This window comes from Tamandua tetradactyla, chromosome 3 (genome assembly GCF_023851605.1).
Source record: "Tamandua tetradactyla isolate mTamTet1 chromosome 3, mTamTet1.pri, whole genome shotgun sequence".
Taxonomy (NCBI): domain Eukaryota; kingdom Metazoa; phylum Chordata; class Mammalia; order Pilosa; family Myrmecophagidae; genus Tamandua; species Tamandua tetradactyla.
Genome location: NC_135329.1, coordinates 211,747,393 through 211,761,886, shown reverse-complemented (window position 1 = coordinate 211,761,886; position 14,494 = coordinate 211,747,393).

Here is a 14,494-nt window from a genome sequence, read left to right as displayed (position 1 = left end):
ACTGGTGTGTGTCTTCTTGGTTGGACCCCAATATCGGGTTTCATCTGCAGTTCTCAGGATGTGTCCTGAATATTCTCTTATCAGTTGGGCATTTCTGCCCTGAATTATCTCCTCACACCTCATAATTCTATGAAGCAAAAGGAAAACAAGAGAAATTTCTTTCCCGTGAGCAGTCCTACACTTTCCATTCAGTCTTTCACCTACTTTCTCTCTTTCTGGATTTTTCTTTAGTTGTCAGAAAGTTCTCTCTGGTGTTCCTTAGAGCCCCTTCCTTTGCTGAATCCAAACTTCATCCATAGATGAACACACACATGCACACGCACACGCACATGCACACATGTCCATAAGAAATTCCTGTGATATCTTGTACCTCTAGTTGCTACAAGCTCTGGCAAGGGTTATCAGCTAATTAGAGTTTTTTTTTTTTTTACATTTTTTCAAATGTAACTTTGAGATATATTCACACACCAAACAACCCATCAAAGTATACCCTCAGTGGTTCACAGCATCATCACACAGTTGTGCATTCATCAACATAAGTTTTAGAACATTTACATTACTCCAGGAAAAGAAATTAAAAGAAAAAAGCAAAACCCAAACATCCCATACCCCTTACCCCTTCCTCTTATTGACCACAAGTATTGCACTCTATTAGATTTTCTTTTCGCATGGGCAGACACTGGTAAAAGAACGCAGGTCTCCAGTATGGCAAGTGAGAATTCTGTCACTGAGCTACCATGCATCACCCTCTACTCAATTTTAAGACTTACAAGAGTGCCAGATTAACTAAGACAATGTGGTATTGTCATAGATATATGTTTATATCAGTGGAACAGAACAAGACATTCAGAAGTAGATCCATACAAACATGGGCAATTAAGATTTTCTTTTTTTGCATTATAGTTTTACAATCATTATCAAAGATCAGGGCTACTAGATCACAGTTAATCAACTACAGATATTTCCTTCTGGCTATTCTAAAATACTACACACTAAAAAGAAATATCCATATAATGATAGAGCATTTACATTTAATATGATTTTTGTTTGTTTTTGTTTTATTCTTTTTAACATTTTTTATTGTATAGTATAACATATATACAAAGCAAAGGAAGAAAAAAGCAATAGCTTTCAAAGCACTCTTCAACATGTAGTTAGTTACAGGACAGATCCCAGAGTTTGTCATGGGCTACCATACCATCATCTCAGATTTTTCCTTCTATCTACTCCAGAACATTGGAGGCTGTTCTGGATATGTATTTTTTTTATCAACACTTTTTTTTCTTTTTCATGAGAAATAATATATATACAAAAAAGCAATACATTTCAAAGAACAGCACAACAATTAGTTGTAGAACACATTTCAGAGTTTGGTATGGGTTACAATTCCACAATTTAAAATTTTTACTTCTAGCTGCTCTAAGATTCTGGAGACTAAAAGAAATTTTAAAAAAAATCAATGTAATGATTCAGCATTTGTTTGTTAAATCCTACCTTCTCTGTATAACTCCACTATCAATTTTTATGTTTCTCCCACTCTTTAGGGGTATTTGGGTTATGCCCATTCTACCTTCTTCACGTTGGAGGGGCTGTCAATAATAAGGGTAGGGAAATAGAACTAGCTGATGTTCCGGAAAGGCTTGCTTCTCTAGTTTTCAGGACTTATCTGGTCCAGGGACCCATCTGGAGTTTGTAGGTTTCTGGAAAGTTACCCTAGTGCATGGAACCTTTGTAGAATCTTATATATTACCCTAGGTGTTCTTAAGGATTAGCTGGAATGGTTTCGGTTGGGGTTTGGCAAGTTATGATATGTAGCAATTTCTAACTGAAGTTTGCCTAAGAGCAACCTCCAGAGTAGCCTCTTGATTCTATCTGAACTCTCCTAGCCCCTGAAACCTTATTTGTTACACTTCTTTTCCCATTTTTGGTCAGGATGGCATTGTTGATCCCACAGTGCCAGGGCCAGACTCATCACTGGGAGTCATCTTCCATGTCACCAGGGAGATTTTCACCCCTGGATGTCATGCCCTACATAGTGGGGAGGGCAATGATTTCACTTGCAGAGTTGGGCTTAGAGAGAGTGAGACCACATCTGAGCAAAAAAAGAGGTACTCTGGAGGTAAGTCTTAGGCACACCTAGCTAATTAGAGATCTTAATTATAGCTGTATGCATTATTATTATACCACAGTCCTTCCCAAACTAAGCTATTCCTGCAGAAAAGTCTAATATTTATGGCCTTAATTCATATTTTTATTCTGAGCACATAAAATTCTCAAGCCAATATCAAAATTGGCCACCATGTTTTTGGGGAGACCCTTACCATCTGTATCTCAGGTTTTGACCTCAGCTTCTTGGTTTGCCTTTATTTTCTCATATACTTTTCCATGTTCTCACTATGTCTCAAGAGATGATATCATCACTTTTCTTTTGAAGGTTTTTTTGTGCTTACATTTGGTGCTTGCATTTCAGATTACTTCTGTTGCCTGCCAACTCAGTAACATAACATTTTAAAAAATTATACATTTACTCAAGTTTGGATAAAGCTGGAGTATGATCATGAGGCGTATGATTCACATCAGTGGGTGGTGAAGGTTTTCTCAGCGCTGTCAGGACTACTAGAGTTTTGTTAAATGACAATCTTAGGTCTTTAGAAATTAGTTTCGTTTTTAAAAAATATCAGAGATTCATAGGATACAAAATTCCAAAGTTACAAAACAGTATGGAGTGAAGTCTTCTCCACCACCTTGTCCTCAGCTTCTCTCTTGGGGGACCACCATTCTTGTAAGATGCTTATGTACCTTCCTGGGATAGACAATGCATCTACAAGCAAATGCTTCTACAAGCAAATGCATAATGTAATGGTTCTTGGCAGGTCTGCCCAATGAGAGTAGGTATGTTGTTGGGCATTTATTTGTTGTCAAATGAATGCATAATTTGTAAAAATGAAGAAAAACATGAGAAGACACAGGGCCAGTTCTTGTGAGCAACATGACAAAATAGCATTGACATTCATTTTATGCATAACTCTGTTTTATTTCATTTTAGTGACAGTTTATAAAACAGTATAAAAATCTGAATGAAAACCTCGGCACCTTAAGCATCCCCTTTTCCCCAAACAAACTTGGAAAAATGACAATTATCCATGATAACTGAATGAGAGTAAAAATAGCTACAATTTACCGAGCACCTCATATGTGTTTGTTTTTCTGTGCCCTTCAGCAGTTGAGCTCCCTGATCCCTGAGGTTAACCCTGCTCTCTGGATGAGTTAAATTACTCGCTGAGAAATGCAGATGTTTGGGCTTGGGCTTGGGCCCTTGACTGCTCTTTCCTCCATAGCATGCTATCTTGGAGGGGTAGGAATTCTCTTTTGATGGAGGATTTTAGGACCCAAATTTTTTAGGACCACAGTCAGGGTTTGGGAGGCCACAGTGCCCAAAGGTTACTTTCCTCTGAACCAAGAAGACTCATTTTGGTTTGGACCCATGGCTGAGGAAAGAGTATTAATTCCAGGTAAAGGGCATTTTGCAGTGAGAGACGTGGTGGCTTTGCCTTGTGTTATTGACTTTCCTCTTCAGGTTTTCACTTTCCCTCCTCACTTATTTTTGTATCAGCACCTCCTCAAAGCAGTTTCGGATGTTTGGCAAGTCAAATTAACTCCCAACTCTCCAATGACTGTGTTCATTGACACCAGAAATTTGCTCATTATAATAATAAACAGAGGCTGAAGAGAACAAAAACGGAAGTTCTAATCAACTGCTAGTGGTTGTGCTAAGAAGAGGCTGTAGACACACAGCCTCATTAGCCCTAAATATTACAGTATGTTTCTTGCCTAAAGGACACTCTTCTACATACAAGGCTTGGCTGTCAAAATCAGGAAATTATCACAGATACACTTACACCATCAAATCCTCAGACTTTGTCCAAATTTCATTGATTTTCTCAACCATGCCTTTAACAGGAAAGGATCAAATCCAGGCGTGTGCACTACATCTGGTCCTCAAGCCTCTTTGGACACCTTTGTTCTGGAACAGTTCCTTGCCTTTCCTTATCTTTCCTGACCTTGACATTTTTCAATAGTACAGTCCTCTTACTCTGTACAGTGTTCCTCGATTTATGCTTGTCTGATGTCTCCCCACGACTGAGTTCCAACCATGCGTTTTTTTGGCAGGAAAATCACAGAAGTCGACGCCTGGTGTCAAAGGCACAGGTTGGCAGCAGGTGCCTTTGCTGGGGCGTTACCTTCTTAAAACCACTTGTTTGAGACGATGGTCACCATGCTTCAGCGCTGTACAGTTTATCAGTAAGTATCGTAGTTTGTTAATTAATAAGTAATCACTAAATATCCTTTGGTTCTATGTAAAAATTTTATTCCTCCTTAAACTTTCACCCTCCAGATTTAGCATCTGTTGATGATTCTTGCCTGAATCAAGTGTTACTAGGTAGGTTGACAAATGGTGATTTTCTGCTTCCATCATTGCTTTTATATATATATATTAGCTGGCATTCTACTGTAAGGGGGAGTTTCTCCTTCTCTTTTATGAATGAATTAATTAGTCCATGTAATGAATTCCTATTTTACTCAAAGGGTTATAATCCATTACTATCATGTAAAAAATTTTTTTGAAGTTCAAAGAATTCCAGACTTTGCCAATAGGGGCTCTTCAAACCAGCTCCGGTGTTCTTTTGTCACGTCTCCACCATTCCTTGAGCACTTACATATTTTTTGACACAATAAGGTGTTTCAGGCTTATCTTATATTTTTCTTGTCCCAGCCCTGGAGTCAACCATTTGTCAGTTTGAAGAATTAATTACTGAGAGAAGTTATCTTAAAATTTCCCACTATGACAGGGATTTTTTTTCTTTTTGTAGTTCTATCAGTTTTTGCTCCCTGTATCTTTAGACTTTGGTAATAGGTGCGTCTACCCGGTGACTTGTTCCTTTAGAATTATATCCAGCAACACTTGTTTTGCCTTAATATTTATTTTCACTGTTATTAATTGCAATTAATTAATACCCTAGCCTATTTTTTTGTTTAATATTTTCCTGGTACATCTTTTTCATCCTTTTGCTTTCAATCTTTTTGTAGCCATATAATTTAGTGTGTTTCTTATAACAGAGGGAGCTAGACTTGGTTTTTTAAATTTCAGTTTGATCTAAAAACATAATTTGTCATTTTTTTAACACAGAGTACTAAATTTCCTTTTAAAGCTATAGTTATTGAGATGTTTGGATTTATTTCTATTGTGGTTCCAGTCTGCTAGCCGCAGGAATGCAATATACCAGAAACAGAGTGGCTTTTAAAAAGGGGAATTTAATAAGTTGCTAGTCTACAGTTCTAAGGCTGAGAAAATGTTCCAATCAAAACAAGTCTATAGAAATGTCCAATCAAAGGCATCCAGGGAAAGATATCTTGGTTCAAGAAAGCCGATGAAGTTCAAGGTTTCTCTCTTGGCTGGAAGGGCACATGGCAAGCAGGGCATCATCTGCTAACTTTCTCTCCTGGATTCCTGTTTTATGAAGCTCCCCAGGAGGTGTTTTCCCTCTTCATCTCCAAAGGTCACTGGCTCATGGGCTCTCTAATTCTTTTGGCTATGTCGTTCTTCTCTGCTCTCTCTGAATCTCTTATTCTTCAAAATGCTTCCCTTTTATAGGACTACAGAAACTAATCAAGACCCACCCGAATGGGTGGAGACATGCCGTCACCTAATCCAGTTTAACAACCACACTGGATTACATCACATCTCCAGGGAGATGATCTATTTACAGTTTCAAACATGCAATGCTGAATAGGGATTAGAAGAAATGGCTGTCTTTACGAAATGGGATTAGGATTAAAACATGGCTTTTCTAGGGGACACACATCCTTTAAAACCAGCACAATTGTGCTCTCTGTTTTGTCCACATTTAGCTATGTTTCCTTTTTCCTCCTTTCTTGCCTTCTTCTGTTTGATCAAGTACATTTATTTTACCTCTTCTGCTAGTTTGTTAGTTATACACCCTACTTTTCTTCTATTTGTGCATATTCTAGAAATTAACTTTAATATCAATGTATGTTAGTTTGTTAAATCTTCCAGAATGTAATACACCAGGAACAGAATGGCTTTTAAAAAGGAATTTAGTAAGTTGTAAGTTTATATCTCTAAAGCTATAAAAATGTCAAACTAAAGCCTCCAGGTAAAAATGCCTTGATTCAAGAAATCAAGGTCTGGAACACCTCTGTCAGTTGGGAAGGCATGTGGCTGGCGTCTGCTGGGATCTTTGGCTTCTTGTTTCAAACTTCTTCCATTGGGATGTTGTCTTTCTTCATCTCCATTTCCAAAGTGGTTCCCTCTTAAAGGACTCCATTAAGCAACCCCACCCTGAATGTGTGGAGACACATCTCCATGGAAATCACCTAATTAGAAGGTCCCACCCACAATTGGGTAAGCCACATATCCATGGAAACACCTTACTTAAAAGATTCCACCCAGCAGTATTGAATGAGGATTGAAGAATATGGCTTTTCTGTGATACAAACAGTTTCAAACCAGCATACAATGCATCCTATTTCAAAATCTTGAACATTAAAAGGGCACTAGAATACATCAATTGCAACTATTTCCCTTCCAAATGAAATATTATGTATATTAGTTCTATCCTTTTAAAAAATTAATCCTCCAAGAAATTATTATTGCTTGATATGGTCAGTTTTTGTGCAGATTTATCCACATAGCTACCAGTGTCTTTGCTTATGATTTTTTTTCTTTTCCTACCATCCTTATGCAATTACCTTTCTCCTACCTGAAATGCATTCATTCTGTTTTCTTTTAGTGAAGATCTGTTGGTAGTAAACTTCCTCAGTTTTTTATTGCCTGAAAATGACCTTATTTTTGTCCTCATTCTTGAAAGCTATTTTTATTTTACAATATATACAATTTTGTTTGCCTGCTTTTTCTTCTCAGCTTATTGAAACTATCATTCACCTGCCTTCTGGCTTTCTTTATTGCTGTTGAGAAATCAGTTGTCACTCCAGTTTGCCATCCCTTTGATGGTAATCCACTTTTGTCTCTATCTTTGAATTTGAAATATGAAAATTGTACCATGATTTGTTAGGTGGGGATTTCTTTTCTTTCTTTTTTTTAATCTTGCTTGGGACTCATTCAGTTATTATATTTTCAAATATTGCAAACATTCTTCCTGTTTTTTTCCCTGTGATTAACTGCGTATTTGATCTTTTCATCAAATCTACTACACAATCTAACTTTCATTTCTAGCTCTTAGTGTCTCTATGCTGGAGATGCCTTCCAATCAATCTTTTTGTTCACTAATTCTCTTTTCATCTCTGTCTAATTGAGTTTTTAATTTGAATCATTATATATTCATTCCTAGAAGTTCAATTTTGTCTTCTAAATTTCCTTCATTTATATTTATGGTCTCTTGCACCTCATCCCTATTTTAACTTACTCTTTCATTTCCTTAAAATTGTTTAACTGCTTATTTATCCACTGTGTCAGATAACTCAATGATTGCAGTCTTTTCAGGTCTGATTTGGATGGTTGAGGATTTTACTTTCTCTTACTCCTGTTGCCTTGCTTCCTTTTGTGTTGTGCAATTTTTGAAATTGAGCTCTTTTTTTCTTGGAAATTTATTTATTCATAGGAATTCTTTAAGACCTGGTTAATGGTGGGTATGTCAGAAAAGATTTCATATGCTTCTGCAGAGACCCAACTTGAACCACCTTAATCTTAATTCTGTTTAAAGTTTTTCTGACCATCCAGGTAGTGTGAATTCAAGCTTCACACTATGTGAGGGCTAGTTTATTGTTAAAAATTCTCAGACTAGATTTATCCCTTTATTCACCCACCATTGGTATTGGAGACAGATGATTTCCTGTCAGTCCCCTCTTGGTAGGGGCACTGCTATTGCTGTTTTGTCCATATACTTAACTTGTCCTATTTTTATGCATTGGGTGTATATTCCTATTTAATTCAATGCATTGAGTGGTCCCTGGGCTTTGTCTCCTGAGGACATGAAAATCAAGGCTCTCATCCACCTGAATTTAACCTAAGCCCTTAAAGTGAATGGCAACTTTTGTGTTCCAACCATCATTCAAATTTTTCAAACTCCCTATTTCTTTCACCTCTGAAATTTCTAACTGATTTTTGTCAACTCAGAAGCCTTGTAAAAGATGTTTAAAATATTTTATTCAGCCCTTTTGTTTATTTTTGTTTGTTTATTTCAGTGGAGCAGAAGGTTGTTATCAGGATATCTAGTCTGTCAGAAATAGGTATCCAGAAATAAAAGTCTATAGGGTGCTCTTTGTTTTGTGTTTTTCACTGAGATGGGATGATGGTTAGGTGTATGTGTCAACTTGGCCAGGTAATGGTGCCAGGTTGTCTGGTCAAGCAACCACTGTCCTAACCACTACTGTGAGGACATTTTGTGGACTTACATCATCAGTAAGTTCATTGCATCTATGACGCATTACACCTACAATCGATGGAAGAGAGTGTCGTCAGCAATGAGAGACATTTAATCCAATTAGTTGAAGGCTTTAGAAGGAGAGGTGATGACTGCAGCAGTCAGAAGAGAGAATTTTCATCTCCGCTTCAGCAAGCCAGCTTCTTCTGAGGAATTCATCAAAAGCCTTCATCAGAGATGCCAGCTTGCAGCCTGCTCTGTGGAGTTTGGATTTGTTCATCCCTACTGTTGTGTGAGACACTTTTATAATGCGTATTACAGATAGCTCCTTTGGTTCTGTTTTCCTAGAGTACTCTAATACAGATGGTCTGCACCACGATGGCAAGGGCTGGGCCCATCCCCTTTAGCTTTGTGTTCCAAGTACTTAGCATAGTAAAGAGAGAAGGTCTTCAATAAATGTTCATTGAACAGATGGGTGAATAAGTGATTTTCAGAAAATAACCAACAGCTGGACTGTAGTCTTTGAAACAGGAGTTAACTGAGTGTCCCATCCCAACACTCTAGTTTAATGCTTGGAACTGGATAGTTTTCTACATTTCTTGAATTAAAATCTCAGCTAAGATATTTTCTCAGTCTTTCTGCTGTTACTCCCCGTTCCTGCTCACCACTTCCTGAGCCTCCTGTGATAGCTGTACATTGCTCAATGTCCAAACTTTTTAATTCCTTCCCCCCTTTCCAGTAGGTAGTAGTCATGTATTTGAACCAAAATTGCATATGATACCAAAATAGGTATTATCATCATCAACCTCATCAACATCAGCAATATCATTCTAATTACTATTATTTTATCAATGAGGAAACTGAAGTTTACGGAGGATGAGTAATTTGCCTATAGTTTAGGGGTTAGGAAGGATTAGATCTTAGTCAATATAACCCCAAGAAAGGGACTGCATTCTTAATATACATGTTATACTGATTTAGTCAATCTTCCACTTTCCCAAGTCTACGCTCCTTCCAACCTGCCCTCTGTTTCCTAAATGCTTAGGTATTTCTCTATTCTGAAAAACGTTTCAATATCTTTGGCCCTTTTTCTGAATGACTTTTCTAACCATCCACCTGAATCTGAGTTTTTCTTGATGACTCACTTGTCAACCACCTTCCAGGTAGAAACCAGTTTTCTGATTATTCCTGACTCATAAAACTAGAAAGAGGGATGGCCATCCACTCTTCTCCTTTTCACTCCTTCCTGCTTGGTGTTCTGCTTCTACAGCTCATCAATTTCCCTTCCAACCAAGTTCTTGCTATCCCTTCTCTTACCTTCTCCCCACACTTCTTAGTACAACCTCCAAACCTCCAGCATACCCCCTATTCTGCTCCAGTAATTTAGTATCAGTTTTACAGTATTTCTCTACACTGAGATTCTTATGCTCCAACTCATTGATGTTAACATACATTTTCATACTTCTAACATCCAGGACTTATTATCCTTCTACCTGCACATCCTTGATGACCTTAATTTGTAATGTCTACCATATCAGATTAAAACTCCTTGTCATTGGATTTAGCTGCATGACATTCTAAGCCTTCATTTCTCATTGTATCAGTACATCAGGACTAAACTCTGGTTACACCTATTTGCTGGCCAAGCCACAAACACACCATGTAGTTTCCTCCCTTCTTATGATTGGAATGTATGATTGATCATTTATCCAACTTCCTAGTTTTCACCTAGTGGGTGAAAGCAAGGTGTTAACCCCCCACTGGAGCTTAAAATCTTCTGACAAGAAGGAGTGGTCCTTGTAAAACCACTTGGGTTCTCATCAAAGGGATGGCTCCTGACTTGTGAGTCCATGAGAAGGCCCAACCCCAACCAGGCTTGACATACCACACTTTCTGCTGTCACTCCCACTCTGTGTGAAACCATTGTCACCAGTCTTGTGGGTGGCACCCCCCCCACACATTCTCTTAGAATATATAGTATGCAAAGTAGAAATAACAAGAGGGAATGAGAAAGAAGATCAGAGAAATTAAGAGTATGAGAGAAAGGGAAAGAGCAAACTAGAAAGGCAAAGAGACAATATAATCAGAACTCGATAGCTAACCTATATGCTGAGGATTTAATATGTATGAGGCTCTGTTCTAGTGAAAAGAACCAGATTAACGGGCAGGGACCAATTCATTTAAAAAGTGTGAAACATCTCTGAGATAAATTGGAAATATGGTGCGGTCGGCTTATGTTTCCATAGGTGGAAAATTTAAATAGATTCCATTCCTACAGAAGCAGACATCAGCTTCTTCAGAATAACAAAGCAAAATAAAAGACAAAGCTGATTTTCTTTGGCTTGGACATATCCTTAGTGAGAATATTGTATAACAATAGGTTCTACCTTTAACCTGGGTGCAACAAACATAAATTTTCACGAAATGAGCTGTTATAGTCCCCAGAAGGCCTGAAATCAAAGAATAAATGACTCAGTCTTATTTATTAAGAATGAGTCATTTATGTAATTTTCTAAATTTAAAGCATATTATATTCCTCTTAAAAGATAATGTTTGGTTAGAAAAACGGGAAATATTTTTTCTAATGTAAAAGCCAGTAAAAAAAAAAGAGGCATTTCTGCACCTATTTTGAATAAGACTTTGTAGCTATATAAAATCATCTCTAGTCTCAGTAAGTATGACTAATGGAATCCAGTTGTGAGAGATGAAAAAACTGTCAGATGCAAGATAATTACAAAGATTAAAATGATATGTTACATCCGGTATAAAATAAACACCTAGGTTGGAATACAATGAAGTATGGACATTTTATTTACCAAAAATCAGTTTTGTTTATATAGCCCAGTAGAGCTCCTGTTTCTTTGCATCATGCTTTCGTCACCTACAGTCAACCTCTGCAGAGCCTCTTGGTTGAGGAAGAACAGGATGTTAGATGGATCGGAATTTGTTGTTGATCCTGGCACCCCACATTCCTATGAGGGTGTTTTCCAGCAGTGGAAAATGGAGAGCACAGCCAGTTATCAGGGAAACAGATCCATCCTGAGTTTGTGGCCCTTCCCAAAACAGAGCAGTTACAGAGCAGTGCTTGGGATAATTGGTGATGGTGGAAAGAATCAAACCGTGGTGAAACCCACCAAGACCATTTTATCACAGAGGGTCCGCTTGGATACAGAAGGCTTTATGAGGCTGTGCATGTGCACGTATTTGTGTGAATGGCACAGGAAGATCATAGTTCCAAGTGGAGCATAAGGGAGAAAAGAGAAGCTTCTTTTCCAAGACGTTCCCTCCTAAGTTTCTCAGGAAGATGGAGATTGGTGAGCTACTCTTGGGAAGATTTTGCCATCCTGTTGTCACAGTTCTAGCTTACTTAAATTGCTCTTAGTTGGAAGAACTGAAAACCAAACTGAGCCAATGTGCACTGCCTCTTTTCATGGCTTGACCAAGAATGTTGGTGTTATGAGAGTCACGTTGATACTGGAAGTGGCATTTTGCTGTAGCTACTCTCCCTTCTGATGATGGAATTTTTGTGTATGTATTTATCAAATTAGAGAACTTATAGGTTTAAAGAAAAATCATGCAGGAAATACAGAATTCCCATATCCACCCCCAACACACACTCCATTATTAACGCCTTGCAGTGGTTTGGTACATCTGTTACCGTGGATGCCAGAGTGTCATTACAATTGTACTATTTACTGTATTATGGTTTACATTAGGGTTTACCATTTGTGTTGTAAAGTCCTATGCTGTTTTTTAAAATTTTATTCTAGTAACATTTATAGAGCCTAAAGTTTCTCTTTTTACCACAATATAATTCAGTGCTGTTAATTATGTTTAAAATATTGTGCTACCATCACCACCATCCATGACCAAAACTTTGTGATCATGGAATCTGCTGAGTGAAGTCTGCACGTGGAAAAATCCACTTGGATGAAGAGAATTTTGACAATGGAAGAGACAGCCATCTCACTGCCAAACACAAGTGTAAGAAAAAAAGAGGGGGGCTCTCTGTTAATACCCTCTTGCCATTAATGAGATTGAGTGCCTCTATGAAGGCACTGATTTCTACTTATCCATCCTCAATTTGAAGAAGTAAATGCACCCTCATTCATTGGATCCTGTTGATTATGTCCCTCAAATCGACTGATTTGGTTAGGTCACAGACCCAAGGCATCGTTCTGGTGGGGGGGCTCTGTTAATTTCCTAAAAACCCATATAGGACTCTTCAACACCAAAGAACTGAAGGGGGGCATCACTAAGATGAGGCTTCCACTTAGGTGAAACTGTATAGACTGCCATTGTATCTGGCACAAATGTGAAAATGTTTAGAAATTTTTTGCCCAGGGAAATGGAAGTCTCCACCTTGGAATCATGGCTATCCTGATCTGGTGTGCCACTAGAAGATGCAGACTTTTATCACTTCTCAGACAACCAGGCTTGTATACTCATGTAGGCTTATGAAAGTAAGAGAGCAATGACCAATGATAACCTGCTTAGCAGTCTTTTGTGTCCATGTTACTTCTCAAATTGAAGTAAACCATAACAATGGTGCCAATGGCAAGTCCATTGTATCTTCAGTATAGAGACCAGGCCAAGAGAAGAAGCTTATACTTGCTAAAGGCCAAGGATGTTTGCAAAAGGAAGACATTGGACTCATGGTGCAGGAGGCTGAGGGGCACAAGTCTGACTAAGATGAGAAGCAAAGAGACAAACTATCTTCCAACAGTTCACCCAAATCCTGTGGTTCCAATGAGAAGTCCACAGTGGAGAATGAGAAACTTCAAGGTATGTGCAACGAAATCATCAACTTGCTGAAAAAGAGTCAGTCTGTTGAGAACGAGAATTTCCCAAAAGAACCAACTGGAGAGAGAGGGTCTCGCCATCTCATCATCAAAAATCAGTCCCAGAAGACAGGGTCACACCAAGGGGAATGTCTAGGGCTTTCCAGGGGTCTGGCTCCTTTGGATTCTGGATTTGTCATCAAGAAAGCTGAATAAACAGACCACTAAAAGTATATTCCATCCAGGTAGAAAAACATATGAAGTGCATGAATTTATAGCCAAGTCCAAGCAGAGGCAATATTTTGGTGGTTATATAAATTTCTGGACATTGAGATATTTGAATGTGCATACGAAAAAGGAAATGAAAACTTTTGCACCATCAGGTCTACAAAAAAGTGGAAAATGCAATTTATGCCCTCAAGAATAAATATCTATTTAAACTGACTCCATAGAAATAAAAAATAATAATAATTCTCTCTCCATCTCTGCTGAACATTTACAAATCTCATAGACTATCGGTGTGGAGATGCCCCAAGTTATCAACCCACCTGGGCTAGACGGATGGCTTGCCCCTTTGGGAGCTAAAGGAAAAGTGTGAGTTTTATGAGTCTCAGTGCTAGGTACCATTTTATCAGAAAACTGACTTTTTGGGGGTGTTAAATTCAGAGAATTTATCTTGTGGATCCTTCTGAAAGGAACATTGGGCAACTTAATGACTAATGTCTTAGTGAAGTTTTACAGAAAATTCAGAAATGTGTTTTATGGAGGTGGTTTTTAAAAGAACTCCTGAGGAAATCTGAGGAAACTCAGACACCAGAAGTATCAAGTAACTTTCATTTAAGTCAACAAATATGCCTCAAGAAGCTACGAGATGCTTGGCATGGCGCCAACAACTAGAGCACCATGTATGCTTGATTTGTATAAATATGTCACATTTGGATTATGATATTTCAGAATTTATGTAAAAGAAGAAAAACCAAGCAGTGGCAACCATAGGATTTGGGTGAGTTGTTGGAAGACACTTTGTCTCTTTGTTTCTCATCTTGGTCTTGTGCCCCTCAGCTTCGGGCATCACGCGTTCAATGTCTTCCTTTTACAGACATCCTTGGCCTTTAGTGAGTATAAGCGTCTTCTCTTGGCCTGGACTCTATGCTAAAGATACACGATGGACTTGCCATTGGCACCATTGTCATAGTGGTCTCATTAGAGCTAAGCAGAAAATGCTGTATTATATTAACTTCCTTGCTCTTATTCTTGTTGTTGATTTTAATTTTGTACTTCATCCTTTATTTTTATAAAATTGAAGTTCTT